We start from the raw sequence: 15,920 nt of genomic DNA, 5'->3' as shown, positions 1-15,920 counted from the left end.
GGCTGCGAGGGTGCTGGGGTCTGTGATGCTGTAATTACCTTAGAGCTTGATCCTAAGACACAAAAACTCGCTCCACAAACACAGGATGATTACAGAACCATAGAATGGGGCTAAAAGGGATACTAAAGGTCATTTAATTCCACCTTCCACTAGAGCAGTTTAGTAAGTGAACAGCCAGAGCTGCGCCACGTACCTTTGGCAGGTGTTGCACGAGATGAACTCACATCCCAAACACCTGGCTGCCATCCATTTTGGTTGCAAGAAAAGGGCTGATGTTTCCTAAACCCCACTTTCTTGCCAAGTGCAGGCTGCTCCTGCTCCAGGGGCAGCCTTGGCAAAGCCATGAGCCCTCAGAGCCATCAGTGCTGAAGCATACAGGGACCACAGGCAGCTGGGAATTGCATGCTGCTGTTCCTATGGGATTTAGCCATCTGTGTACTTACAGCAGTCAGTTCTGAATTTATAGGAAGGGTGGAAATACAGTCCCACTTTAGCAGCAGCATCTCCTAGAACAGGGTTTTAAGAAAGACTTTACTACTAGATCCTGAATTCATTCAACTCAGCACAACCCATTGACACCAGCAGAGGGTCAGTTCACACCAGCTGGGGATGGACCAATTTCCATTAAACTTGCAACACTCTGGGACTGCATTTGAACGGGGCCGATTGTGCCCAAACTACTAAGTGCTTCTAGAAGGCTGATGGACTGTTGTTACTGATTGGGATGATGCGGTTGCCAACAGAGAGGCTGCACAGAGCATTTCAAAGCTCAGTTTTGTTGCAATACTAAGCTGCATTGTCCTGTAAAAGCCTCTGCAAAATGTTGTGATCAGAGCTTTGTTAAAGTTGGAATCAGTGTCCCCCTAGAAATGCTGCCAGAAATTACTCCACGTGGCTTTCTTAGGTAGGTCTCACTGTTTTTGTCTTCACTTGCTATTGCTTGAGACTGACTTTTCTCCTCTAAATTTTATAGCTTGTTTGTAACCCTCTAATCCCTCTTGCAGTCTCCTTAACACCCTTCGCGCTCCACCACCTCCTCATGGAAAGGACAGACCTCTGACACAGACCACAAACACCCAAGCTCAGCTTGCCCCCCCTCAGCACCTCTGGTGTCTGAGGACTGCTGGCACAGAGCATGCCATAGGCCATGTCTGTCACACTTAGGAATTATCTCCTCGCAGTTCCATTATTAAAAGTAGAAAAAGCTTATTTTATGCTTTCCTGAGATTTTCTAGGGGGCTGATTCTTTGCCCTTGTCCCTAAAGAACAGGAGTGCAGTTGGGATTTCCTTGAGGCTGACACTAGAAGAAGGTATGTAACAATACAGACTTACATTATGTTCCTTCTTATGGAATCCCCCCGGCCATTTACAAACTGCACAAGCCTAACAAAACAAGAAAATAAAACATGAAAACATGCTAATTGGAATATTTACCATTAGCATTTCAGTGCCTAGGTACTTCCCACTGATAGTCTGCAGTATATACCGGTGGAATCAGGCCAGTGCTACAAAAGCAAACATTGCTTTTAACCTTGCAGTCAAATGACAAGGAAATGGGAGGAGAGTGAGCCAAGCCTCCCCTGGTGCAATCAGGTGCAAAGCCATTCAGGCAGTGGCTTCACACCTGTTTACAAAGTCCAGTGCTCTGACCCAGCTCCTAAGCATGCATCAAACCAGCCTCAGTTTGTGGAAAAGTGGAGCAATGACCCAGTCAGTCCCTGAGGCTCAGAGAAATTTGACCCTCCCTAATTCTGTGGGAAACAGGCTTCCAGCTGGGTCCACCAGCTGCCAGCTTTCTACACAGTCTTGGGCACTGTCGACTGGTGCGATGCCTTAACTAAGCTGGATGGAGAGATCTCAGAGATATTGCTTATCACATGAATACACCAAATCTCATCCTCTATTAAGGAACCTTTTGCTATAATGCAAACAGGTCCCTGCTCCCAACAGGGAGCAGTTACAGTGCAGTCCTTCACCCAAGCAGGAACAACAAAAGAAGGGATGTAGATAATCTTTGTGGAAAACACATCATTCAAAAAGTACTGACTGCTGGAGCATGAGGCCACTGCTCCCACTGGCATTCCCCTGTGCACCTTGATGAATCCTCTCTCTTGCTCAGGCATAGAAAAAGCTGCTGTGAAAATAACATTCTAGAACACAGTAGATCAGTTGGCACTGAAAAATGTTTGTATTCAATTGTTCTTCAGTTCTGTTAGCCTTTTGGCCATCTTCCTAAATTTGACAGCAACGTCTGTCATGTAAAATCAACTCTGGATTTTTTTTTAATATGTCTTTATATGAGCACTCTGCTTTTTAAAAGGCAGAAGGCTGATGAGAGCAGGGAAACAAGGGACTTACGGATCCCAGTGGAGTTACAGAGAAAGATGTTGGCAAGTGCCTCCTCTGCTGTTGTTACAGCAGTGTTGTTGTAGCCACAGTGACCCAAGGATGATTAACTATTTAACACCTCCCTAAATTTTATCAGCTTCTATTTGAGACCTGAAAAAGATCTCCAAGGCCACATCTCATCAGCTTTATCTCAGATGTAGCAGCTGATTTATTCTCAGATATTCTTCCCAGAAACCTTGTCTTGTTGGCACTATTAGAGACAGGCCTCTGTTTCCCTATTTTCAACATCTTGCATTTTACAGAAAAGTTTTAGCAGACATAAACCCCAGGACAACTCCTCACAAACAGTTACACAACTGGAACAGCAGACAACGAGGGCAAGGAGCTTCCAACTGGAGTGTAACCGCACAGGTCCCACACTTGAGCCTGTGTCCAGGGCCAGGACAGCACCTCCAACAGGAACAAGGTGTTTGCCAGTGCTGGCTCCCCTGCTCCTGCACCCAAACATCCGAAATTTCAATATAAGACCAGGGAATGGGGATCATGTCATTAAATGAGAATCCCAGTTTCCATTCATGTGGCTAGAAAGAAAAAGGGAAAAACTCCTTATAAGCACATTTTTGACTGCCAGAGGCTTTCAGCTCCACAGGTCTCAATTAACAGCTGTCCAGCAGAGACACCAGTTTGCTCTGGTTTCTGACTGAGCTGTGCATACAAAGGTGTCAAAGCTCTGCCTCAAAGCTGCTCGTGGGGAAGGGAAGGGCAGACACAGACAGTGGGACAAATGTGGAGCCTGCCCTGCTCCATCCCAGCTCAGAAGCCATTCAGAAGGCCTTGAGGAGATTAGTCCTTTAGGCAGGGGTGAATTTTAGATATCATTCTTTGATACCACAGAGACATACACCACCAGCTTCTGTCACTGTCAGTAGAAGGCAATGTCAGGCCTCTGCAGACAGCCCTGTGACCTTCTCTTTAAAGATTTGTCAGCTTTACTCCATAACACGGATATCAGCCAGCTTTTAAAAACGGCCTCCAAGTGCACAGGCGTGAGCCTGCTCACAGGTACCCTGATTAAGCCAAGAACAGAATTCATTCCTTATTACTAGTAGGGGAAAGAGAACAAAAATGAAGCTGCCATAAATAAACCAAAGTAAAGGCCAACTTCTGCCCTCAGCTGTAGGTGAGCTGGAAAGGGTCATTCAGGGAAGACAACATAACTGAGTCTGCGGAATGATGCCAGGATGGAGATGCATACCTGCCTCTGCCTCCCCCAGCACCACCAGCAAGGCAAATTCTGCTTATTTCTTATGTAAGCAGATGGACTCTGGACTAGGCTGCAGTCAAACAGGGACAGCCTCAGCCAGTCTAGACACATCTGTGCCAGTGGCACAGGAGCTTGGCTGGATACCCATAAGCAGGGTGGCTGCGTGGCTCAGGGGAGTGTGGAAAAAGTAATTTTGGGTGAGAAATTTTTCAACAAGGGGGTATAATCTGCGCCAGGTGCTCTGCTGACATAGGAAGGCAGAGCTCCCCAGATGCCAGTGCCTGTGATAACCAGTGGCTGGCTGGTAATGGTTTGGATCTCAATGGCTTTAACCACATCAGCATGTGCTGCAGGCTGGGGCAAGACGGCCTGAGGTTCCCCAGCTTCTCAGGCATGGTGAAGGGAAGCCAGAAGGGAAAGCCTGATGCAGTATACACATGAAACAGTGAATGAATTTATTAAAGAAGCCCCCCCCTTGTGACAGTGTCTTTCTCTTCATAAGGTTTCATTGCATAGCTGTTCTCCCTTTTGGTTTGTCAGCCTTCTTTTCTCCTCTGTATTAAAATTGAAATGTTCAAACCCTGCAGCTGATTCAGATGAGAGGACTATAACCACTGGATATATACTCTGCACCTAAACACAGCACAGCCTTGCAACATCTTCTTTTAGGAAACAACATTGCCAAAACACATGGCCAATTTAGGCCATGTTGGAATAACCCATCCTTCATTTTGCTCCTCCAGGCACGGGTGTACTTCTGTACCCTTCCCTCCTTGATGATTTACATCTCACATAAACCTGGCCTGGCTCTTAGGTGCTCCAAAACATGAGCCAACAGAGGAGTGGAGTTGACTTTAATCCACCTTGGTGCCTTCACTAGTCCAGAACTATGATAGGCTGTACCTATCTCAGCACAACCGAGACTGTGCTGTTTCTCACAGAAAACAAAGTGAATTACACCAGCAGCAACAATGGACTAGGAGCAGGAGCAAAATCTGGGCTTCCAGGGAAAGCTCCTAGAAGTTTGTTCTGAGGGGACTCTGTCCTTTCTCTCACCATCTATTTATTCAGCCAGGATTTATTCAGCCACATTGTAAGGGAGAGTCACCCCTTACATCTCACTCATTTTCGTAAGAGTTCAAGTTCGCTACAGCTGAAGGGAGTTGTGCAAACGGATCCTGTTAAACTGTAACCAGTCATCGGATGTGCCAGTTAATTATCTACTTTGAAGCTTGTCCCTTTTGATAATAATTTTCCATGGTTGCAGAATTAAAGCTTAACTGGTCATTGGCTTCAAAAATGACCTTGTCTGACAGGGAATGTGGAAGAGGAAACAACAGTAACATGACCTTCTTGTGTAAATTCTAGATGTGGACAGAGGGGAGAAAAATACTGCTGGCAGCTTCCAATTGACTCAGTGATTTATCTCAGCCAGTCTGTAACCTCCCCCCGCTCATCTCCAGGCATGAAAGAAACACCAGCTCCTGCCTCCAGGAGCTGCAGGGCAGTGTCAGAGAGAGCCCTACCTACAGGGCTTATTAGACAGGAGAGATGCACTTGGAAAGCACAGGAGCATTACAACCTGTGCACCTGACTGGTGAGCTGCCTGCTCCCTTCCTGCAGTACTGGCCAGTCTTGAGGAAACATGATGGAAACATAAAAAGTATTTAAAAATCCAGACTACAGGCAGGGGAGTTTCTGAGCAGATGCCAAGTGTGACAATCCACTATCAGTAGGCACAAGTAAGGCATTAAAACCAGTCCAGTTCCACTGGACTCATAACTTAGAGCAGTAAAATTGTGTTACACTCCAGTATCACATCCAGAACTATTTTAGCCCTTTAAGTCCATTATAAGATGGAAATGAATCCTAAATTTTCCTAGGCAGACAACCAACAGTAAAAAGCAAAGGGCAAGGACAAGACAAACATCACCAGATGTGATGATATGTTACAAAGCCCACGCCAGACTTCTCCCAGCAGCCAGCACTCACTCAGACAAGATGCTGGGGAGTCAGGGCTGCTCACACACATGGTTACTACAACAATTTTTGGAAAGGGGCAAGAGGGAACATAATTCATTACCAGATTTAAGAAGACTTAGTCACACAGTAATGAGGGTAAGTGACCGGACAGATTGTCAAAGAAGGAAAAGCTCTTAGCATGAGTCCTCTCTCTTCAAAAGCACCTTGCTTAAGATTTACAAACCCACTTTGCTGACTAGGAGTGAAATTTAAGCTTAAAATCCTCGAAAACATTACTCAGTCCAATGTGATGATAAATCAATGAGGTGAAGAAACATCCATTCATTTACATAATTTTTTAGTTACCCGAGATAAAGTGGAATTTGTGTTGTTCTAAAGCACTGGGAGAGTTAAATGTCTAAGGGAATACTCCAGTAATAATAACTTCTTTTTAAAAGATTTTGGATCAAACAACACTGGAACCAGAGATTTCCAGAACTCCTCACAAATGAAGACCTCACCAGCCAAAGGGCCCCTTGTTTCCCTGCTTGTGCCCACTGGTGGTCTTGGTTTCGCTGGACAGCTGCAATCTGCAGGCTTGGAAGAAACTCCCTGGCAGAGCTGCTGAACTGAAGCCTCCAAGCTTCCTTGGTGCTCTGCTTCAAGCCAGCTTCCCTGGCTAAATTGCCCAAGAACTGGAAACTTGGTCTCTGCAGATCCACTCAGCTATTTTGCCCAGAAAAATGGACCTCAGGACACCCACTCAGTAAGATCTTGCTGTTTTGGAGATTGCCTAGGAGGAAACTTAGAGCTGCACTTTGGATACTGCAAAAATTCAGAGCCTGAAACACCTTCCTCTCAGTGGCCTTAGTTTGATGGGAAATACACCACCCAGCTCCAATGACTTGCAGATACAGCTTGAGATCACACAAGGAGAAAACCCCCAGTAAAAAGGAAGATGGGACTCTTGGAAGGGTCCTGCACTGTGAGGCATTGAGTGCTTATTGTTGTACAATGGGAAAATTCTGCAGTGCCACGAAGAGCACAAAGATGCTGTTTATATCCACTGGCTGGTTTCAGCGAGCTATTTTGTACTAAATTTCCCTGCTGATCCAGCTGCATTGTGATAGCAGGTGTCTGCTAGCATCTATCACATGTTATTGCATTTTTCCCTTCCACCTTCAGGTGTAAAGAACACAATGCATCACTGCACAATAGGAGAGGAAGAAGACGCTGCCTAATTTCCCATAGGATGCAATATTTATCCTGTAAGTGCGGATTAACTGAATAACTTGCTAGATTTGTGTCAAGGCTTGTAAGGAGTGGTGACTAATCCTAGCTAGTGGGGATTAACAATGTTTGCTGTGGGAAATGTGCCAGACTTTTCAATTATATCATGTCTTACAAACAGACTGCAATGGTTCTACATGAATACAACTGCGTTCTTGCCACAGCACAGTGATAACAGCATACGTCCTTTCTAGTTTTTTAATGCCACAGACTAGAGCAAGCCTCAGCAAGAACATCACCTGGATGGACAGCAGTACAAGAGCCTGCTCCTCTTTTAAAGTAGGGCAAAAGGAGGAGGAGGATCAGGTGTGCAGTTAGAAAGCCCTAAAGTTACACCTTAAGAAGCTATGGTTGAGTGTGCACCACCTGTGTTACCTTCACAGGATAACACACATACTCACACACTTCCCAGAAGAAGGGAGCCCTGGAAAGCCACAGATGGCTGTCTGGAGAAGTGGTGTTGAAGACTCAGGCTCCAAGCAGCACCCAAGGCCACTCTCAATGGTGGAAAATTACATTACTAGAGCCCTGATCATCAGCAAGGGAAAAAGCAGAAAGAAAACCAAGAGGTCCAGCTGGCAACACAAGCATCCCACTGTGTTCTTACCCAGAAACACCTCCCCATGAAGTGTGTTCTGAAAGGTACAGCTCACTCAGCTTTTCCTTTCGCTGCCTCAGCATAATAGGGAGACACAAGGCTCCTCATGCTCCTCATGGTACAGAAAAAGGTCTGAGGTGTGGCACTCAAAGCAGGTTGAAGGGATACAGCCCATCCTGACCACTCCAGCTCACTTCCACATACCCATAGCCAGACCAAGGGTTTGACTCAACACCAGTTTGCATCTTCCGCTTGGCTTGAAAAATTTCTGGATATCACAGAATCATTCAGGTTGGAAAAGGCCTCTGAGATCGTGTCCAACCTATGACCAAACTCCTCAATGTCAAGCACACCATGGCACTGAGTGCCACAGCCAGCCTGTCCTTAAACACCTCCAGGGACAGTGACTCCACATCTCCCTGGGCAGCCCATTCCAACATCTAACCATTCTTTCTGTGAAGAAATTCTTGCTAATATCCAACATGGTGCAGTTTAAGACTACATCATCTCACCCTGCCACCAGTGACCAGGCAGAAGAGGCCAATTCCCACCTGGCTACAACTTTCTGTCAGTAGCTGTGCAGAGTGGCAAGGTCACCCCTGAGCCTCCTTCTCTCCAGGCTAAACACCCTCAGCTCCCCCAGTTGCTCCTCACAAGACTTGTACTCCAGACCCTTCACCAGCTCTATTGGCCTTCTCTGGACGTGCTCCAGACCCTCAATGTCCTTCTGAACTGAGGGGCCCAGAACTGGACACAGGACTCGAGGTGCAGCCTCACCAGTGCTGAGTACAGAGGAAGGATCACTTCCCTAGTCCTGCTGGCCACACTCCGATACATCTATGAAGCAAACCAAAATGAATACAAAAATAAAGCAAACTACAGAGGCTCAACTTGTCAGTATTGCCTCTCCCATTCTCTGACCTGACAGAGTTCAATTCTCAGGACCAAACTACTTGTCTTCTGAGTATAACCCTCCTGCCAGTGAGCCTTCATTCAGACTCAGCCATGGGAGCTTTATGCTTTGCACAAGACAAAATCCCCTTTCTGTGCTCCTCCTGGAGCTCTCCTAACAAGCCACATATTAACACTGATTTCTCCCACAAGTATCAGTAGTTATTACCACTTAATAGTGTTCCAGCGTACTCGGGAGTAACAATAGCACCGAGGTAATTAGAGGAAAAGGAACATCTTCTTATGAGTAAGGCATGCACAGCTGAACAGAGTGTTTTGCAATAGCATGACTGCCCAGTGACAGCTGTTCCAGCACACCTGAGATGGCCTACTCATTTTTCAGATTGGTGACAGATTGTCCCCCGTGACTGCACCCACCTCCACAAGGACTTGGCAAGAAAAGCAGAGAAACCCATCATGAAACAGCCCACAGTCACCGGGCAAGGCCCTTCTGTGTCATCAGAGATGTTTAGATCCAGATTCTGCATCTAAACACAGAGAAGGGTCTTGAGCCTCACCTAGCAATGCTTTCACCAGCTAACTACAGGGAAAAGCACCACCACACCCTCATTTTTAAAGTATTTCCAGCTGAAGTATTTAATTTCTGGTTTATTAGTTTAGCTGTAGCTATTTGTGAAACAAACAAAAGCTGCAAGCAAAGGGGAGCTTAGGCCTCACACATGTTTTTTCTGGCTATTGTACATCACCGGTCCAATGTGGACAGATACCATCACCCCATTTTGTAGTCAGGAGAGCAGGGGGACAGGGAAGGGAAGAGAAGGGAAGGACAGGGTGTCTCACAGGCAGACCTGCTGCTCTGTCAAGCCACACTCAACCAAAAGCCTGGCATGGTGAGACTCTCCTTGCTCATCCATGGACAACTTACTATAAGCAGAGACAAGTTTCTCCTGTTTGTAAACAGTTATTCAAGCAACAAAGTTAAACACTTCCATTTATTTCTTGTTCCCACATCCTTACAATCTTACAAGTCCTCCTTGTGATTTTTCAGCTAGCTCTGAAACTTGCTGGGAGCTCCAGGAAGCATCTCTCTTTTCAATAGGGAGGTCCCCAGGGACACCTACGCCAAAACCAAAACTGAAGCACGGTGTAGAGCAGGGCTTAAGCTGCTGCATTCCCCAGACCTACCAGCTTGGGATCTCCATTTGCCGGGCTGCACCCAGCAGCTGGGCTGGGCAAGAAAGCTTAAACCTGAGGTGGGAATAAGGCAGGAGCAGTTGTAGGGGAGTAGATGGGAAGGGCAGGGAGACCAGAGGTGGGTAAGGCTTGGGGTAGAGGGGAAGGTGATGACAGTGAGACCCTATTCCAAAAATATTGGGCTTTGCTGCTCCAGATCCTCCAGCAAAACGTGGAACAGGAAACCTACTGTCAGCCTGAGCAAAAGCTTTGGTCATCTCCAGGCTGCTTCAAACAGCTGCTCCCACAGCATTTGGATGTCCTGTCTCCACCTGCCCCCTCCTGCCTTCCCTGTGCTGAGCATTATGTTAATGAATCATGCACCAACCTCCTTCCTTGATTTATTTGCCAAAAAAAGATTTGTGTGGGGTGGCAATTAAAGAAGTAGACTGTGATATTCATCAGCTTGTGTGCCTCTGAACCTGACCACATCCTGGAGCAGCAACTCCTCACAGGTGTTCAGATACTGTGGTAATAAGCGTTTGGACAAAGAAAATACACCATCAAAAACAAGAGTTGGGAGAAAAAAGAGGAGACTCCTCAGAGAAAAGGAAAGAAAGAATATAGGTTGAGGAGTTCAATTTGCCACATTTTTTTTATCAACCTTCAGAGATTTCAGTCCAATGCAAGACTGTAATGAAAATGTTAGAGAGGATAATATTTTACAGATATAAATTGTATTCTTCAAGCAAATCAGTATGCATACTACACAAAAATATTTCAAATCATTGTCTACTAAATCCCATACTCTCCTGGATGCAACAACAAAAAAATGTGCTCATATTCTTTGTTTAACTCACTTCCTTATGTAAGGTCCATGTTTTCTTCTAACACAGTGGTAGGAGAGTTGTGAAATACAAATAGCTTCTCTTTTTACTCTTCAGAATTATGTACAATATTGACTGCTCCCACTCACTCAGATTATCTATATTTTGTAAACAGCAAGCACACTTTAAAAGTGCAGATTTTTTCCAAGGCCTTCTCAATTCTGCTGATGTAAAACTTCGCACTGATCTATTAAAATTGCTTTTACATCCAAGTACCTTCCAACAGGCTGTACCCCTTTCCATGCTTTCTAATGTGTACTTTTCACCACTGTTACAAAACTACAAAACCCAGACCTACTACACCACATTTCTGACCAAGATTTGTTTGAGAATATCTGACTGGTGGTGACCCAAACGCTCCCTAAACCTCAGCTCTTTCTTTATTTTCCATGCTTGATGCTCTAACCATGCTGGCACTTCTTGTCCAGAAAGATAAGAGCTGTAAACTTGGTAAACATTCCTATGGGGTTGGTTGCACACTTGCCTTTCTAGTATTTAGATAAACATTTTAGCAACATCAGATATTGTTTGGAACTCTGGTTCTGTACACTGTGAACATTATCTAAAAGTACTTTCCTAAAAACTCCACATGAAATGTTTGTGCCTTTCAGGTCCTCATTAAACACCTCATTTCCCAAAGTATTGATTTTGAGTAATGTCTTAGTGCAAGGACTTCTCTGCTGCTTCTACTCAGTCACAATCATCATCATCAGTGGAGTGTTCAGCTTCTCAGGGAAGAACTGAATGACTTTTTTTGGCACTAGAAGGGTTAACAACTGACAGGATATTTTAAGTCAGCTATGTCAATTATTCTGTCAATGTTTCAACTTTTCCACTGTCTTGGGAGTTCAGTGCTGCTTTTGTTGCTTTTCCACACTAATGTTCCAAGCCCTCTTGAGCAACATCCTCCCTCCCCCAACCTCCCATTTGTTCAGCTTTTTAAGAAACCCTTTGCACTTGTGAGTGTAACCTATGCCAGAAATATTAACTGTAGGTTTTATAGCTGTATAAAATCTGGCATAAATATCACAACTCAGTCTTAACTACCAAATATTTGCAACATACCTTTAGTGTCAATGGTTACACTATTTAAAATATGAGCGGGCTGGTGGTGGCACAACATTTCCCCATTTGAAGAGAAATTTAATAGATTTCCTTGGACTACAGATGCTTTGGAGAAATTAGTATTTGAAATTTGGGCTGTCCAACTGGACTGTTTCTTAATTACAACAAAGAACAGGCAGTTTCTGTCAGCTGAGACTACCAAGAATAGAGTTGCTCCCTTCATCATTGCTTTGATAAGCAGATGGCCTCGGCCATTTGTTCATTGTGGAGCTGGAAATGGAGCTGGTTCAATGCAAGACATGGCAGAAATTAGTTACAGGCAACAGGTTGGCCCTGACTCCTGTCGCGTGCTAGGAAGTGGCACCTCTAGAACAGGAGAGGTCAGGAAAAGGATTCTTTGTTTTGGGGTTGATGCTTCTTCACTGCATTACACAGTATAAAGGTGTAAGATGAGGCTGATCCTGTCACACCTTTGCCTAAAAGGATTCCTTCCTTCTTTCATTCTGATTTAGTATTGGGCTCCTCACTACAAGAAGGACATTGTGGATCTGGAGTGTGCCCAGAGAAGAGCAATGAAGCTGATGAAGGATCTAAAGGAAAAGTCCTGCAAAGAACAGCTGAGGGAGCTTGTGGAGGGGCTTGGCCTGGAGGAAAGGAGGCTGGGGGGGACTTTATCACCTTCCACAACTCCCTGAATCTCTGCTCCCAGGTAACAAGAGACAGGACAAGAGGAAATGGCATCAAGTACTGCATACTTGCAGCTGATCCGTGTTAACATCACTGCACAGATTAAGCACCTGAAACATCTTGGATGGTTTTTCCTTATGGACACCATCCCAGTGAAAAGATGGCAAAGAGTACAAAGAATATAAGGACATTTCTGCAGGTATCAGAAGCACCCAGCTGAAAAAAATCATGAGTGGGGCACTGGAATAATGGATAATGTTTACATGATAGATGTACTAAGGATGCTCTTCCTAAAGGCAACTTTCAAGCAAAAGGAGTATGCTGTCAAAAATGTTAAAGACTACAGCTCTAAGGAGTAAGATTTCAACACCTGCCCTGGTTATTTAAGGATATATTTTCTTAGTTTGTATCCAACCATGTGTTGTTGTTCTTTTTAAGATGACACCCTTCAGAGAAGGCAAGTGAATTACTCAGAGGCAGGTCCTGACCAGTCCCACTGAGCACAAGCAGGCACAGGGGATGGAGGGAAAGTCACCTGGCTGCTTTTTGGATGGGAAAGCATCATCCTGGTAGCCTTAGAAACAAAGACCATAAGCACAGCTTGCAACCACTTGGCCCCAGGCTACTCCTTGCCCTTCTTTGAGCACAGCAGGGCTGGGTGCGGGCAGTGCTGAGCAGAGATCCCACAGAAGAACACGAGCTCTTCGGGATGTGGTGTCTGACTCAACAAGGCAGAATGCAGGCAGCACTGGGGCACTGCGCTGGTTTAGGGACTAGGACTTGGAAATAGTTTAACACACAGAGCCCAAATCAGAGTCATCACCAAAGACTTTGCGGCTGCTCTTGGCAAAAGACCTACTCCCAGTGATTTGGTGATAGGCAAATGCTGCTGTTTGTACTTCCAGAGCTTAGTCACTTTGGTAATTTAAGCAAGTAGTAAGCAATCTTCACTTCCTGTCCTGATAAACCATTCAAAACAACATCACCTGGTTTATCAGCACTGCCTCAGAGAACACCATTCCAATTGAGAGATAAAGCTTGTGTGCTTTGATATCATTTCTTCAGTGACCCCTTTGAATCTGAAGTGCTATTGAAGTGCAGGATCTTATCTGTGCATGGTCACAAACATATTGGCTTTGTAGCAGGCTTTGCCCAACATCATGCCAACCCTCCCAGCCTTGCTTCCTCTGTTGTACCCTGTTCCAGAGGGACAGAGCAGATCCTACTTTGCTTACAAACTACAAGCCATATAAATAGCTGAGAGCTTCATTTGCAATCTGAATTTGCATATATCTGATAACAGCATGTAAAGCAAGCTTACAAGAAAAAGAGAAAAAAGATCAATTTTTACCTTATTAGGTGGGACTGAGTCTCCACAAAGTGGCTGTGGGATAGAAAAGGGTATCCCTGCACAAAAACTCATTTGTCCTTCCCTGACCTGTGAGTCGCCACTGTCACCAATCTCACACCCTGATGCCTCCAAACCCAAGGTAGTTGCAGTGTTGTACTGACCAGCTTCTCTCCATTAAATATTCAAACAGGCCCGTAACTCCCAGTCTCAGTAGCCTGGGGATAAGTCTGATTTTAAAAGAACAACCTCCAAGCTGGGAAGAAAAGTTGCTGTTCTCTTTTAGTTGGTGTAGGGGAGAAGGGAGGAAGAGAGAAAACTTTCACTTACTTCCTGTAAGTGAAGCCTTCAGCCTTATCTTCAACCTTTAAAACATTCTCTTCAAGGCAGAAATACTACAGCCAGTGTGTCCAAAGAACTTTGCTTCTATCATGACCAGTCAAGTCCAACCAAAATGTCTTTCAACTTCATGCTGGATTGGGCCCTTAAACTGAGCAGATCAAGGCAATGGGCACCAACAGAACAAACTAAGAGGTCATTATTGTTGCTGAGTTATAAGCAAATGCCATGATTTGGAAGAGCACTAGTGTTAACAGCTTAGTTATGCTATAAAAACCACCAAAAAATACTTTTACTTAAAATTCCTGCACACTGATACTGATTAGAACAGCCTTTAGATCATGGCCCTATTTCCTGTGAGCATATATAAATTTATATAGAAGACCCTTGCCGTGATTCCCTGAATGTTTATATCAAAGTGATTAGGTAAGTACTGACTTTTCAGAAGAATCCAATGACAAACAAGGCCAAATGCCAAATATTTAGGAAACAGGGGTATTTAGAAATGAGATTACAACATCAATGTCAGAAATATCTAGAGTTGGAAAAGAATCAGGTAAATTGCAACATCAATTCTATCCAGTAACCCTTCCTCTCCAAACTCACTTTGATGTTCTAGTCAAATATTTCAGACTGCAGATCAAACCCAGGTCTGGTTTTGGTGGAAGTGTTTTTACATAGAATTTCAGGAGTCAAGGACTTGGGGTTTTGCATTGAGGCCAGTAATCAGGCTGTCAAAAGAATAACCATCACTGCTGTAGAGCAGGGACTCCCTTTCCTAGCACTGCCAGAAAGATTGAACTAGTGCTTAAACTGCACATATATATATATATATACTCCCCAAATGCAGATTCCTGGTGCCTGTGTGTGCTTTCAAGCACCCACATCAGTCAGTACAGCAAGTTCCTACACCTGTGGCTCAGAAAAAATTGATTTGCACTAGAGAAAAAGTTAGACGGTGGCAGCTTTACAGCTTCTTCCAACTGGAAGCAGGAGTTGCTTTGCCAGGAAGCTCTTCTTTCTGCAAGTAGAGCTTTCTTCGTTGGGTACTACAAAAATAAAAGTACTAAAAATGTAGAACTTGGACATAAACCTTCAAAGGATAGCACTGTCTCATGGGGCAGTCACTACCCCAAACCACGCACACAGCCAGGAACACTGTGTGGCTTTACCCTGATCTCAAGGTGCACAGCTCAGGAGATGACCGTGATTCCACAGGTGGCTCTGACTGTCTGAGCCTTGGTGCTTGCAATTGTTGCAGGGCATTGGAGAGCAAAACTTGCACCAATTTTGCCATTAAATGGCAATACCCCATGACTGAATACCTTAAGGGCTGAGGGGACCTCAAGGGACTAGTACTTGACTTCTGTGAGGGCTGGAAAACCCACCAGGAATGTTTCATTTCCATGAGGTTTCTGTCACAGCAAAAGAGCCTAAATTGGACAAAAGTTAATAAATAAATTGATTTTTCAAGGTACAGGGATGGAATGGTAGAATTGAGGCCTGGAAAAAGCAGGTTTGGTCTGCTTGGAAGACAGGATACAGCCTTGGGGGGTTACCACAGTGCACACAGGTCTAGTATTCCCAAAGTATACCAGAGCTATCCTGCAGGGATTTCCTCATCTTGAGATCCTACACTGCAGCGTGTGACAGCCCACTCGTGGATTCTCTGCAGCACATCCCAGGCTCTGCTCTGGAAAACCAAGGACATATAGGAAAAGAAAAAAAATGTCACTTCTTCAGTTCTACACTGTTGCAGACAGACCATTTGCAGAGCTTCTCTCACAGAGGAGTTAACTCCCTCATGCAGCACATCTCCTGTCACTCACCCTGAAAAACAGGCAGCAGAAACAGAAGATAATGACTGTGTGAAAGGGTACAAAACACCAGGGTCAAGAAGGGGAGTGGGAGGGCTGAGGAGCAGGGATTCATAGCCAAGGGCTCTGCTCATGTCATGGATTCACCCTGGGGCTTTGAACAATGCACTTGGCTCCTGTCCCTGGCTAAGGTCAGGTAGAACCCTTCATATAACCTGTGCCAGAAGC

General features: G+C 44.9%; 1 long non-coding RNA gene across 1 annotated transcript; it reads left to right on the top strand.

Annotated features, from left to right (window-relative positions):
- Window positions 1-3,737: 3,737 nt before the first annotated feature.
- Window positions 3,738-15,352, top strand: LOC116449639. The gene is made up of 3 exons (XR_004242478.1): window positions 3,738-3,811; window positions 6,762-6,844; window positions 12,014-15,352. It is a non-coding gene; the product is annotated as an uncharacterized LOC116449639 (long non-coding RNA).
- Window positions 15,353-15,920: the final 568 nt, after the last annotated feature.

Source organism: Corvus moneduloides, chromosome 11, assembly GCF_009650955.1.
Source record: "Corvus moneduloides isolate bCorMon1 chromosome 11, bCorMon1.pri, whole genome shotgun sequence".
Taxonomy (NCBI): domain Eukaryota; kingdom Metazoa; phylum Chordata; class Aves; order Passeriformes; family Corvidae; genus Corvus; species Corvus moneduloides.
Note: the sequence above shows the minus strand (reverse complement) of the source record. Positions and strands in the feature narration are given on the sequence as shown.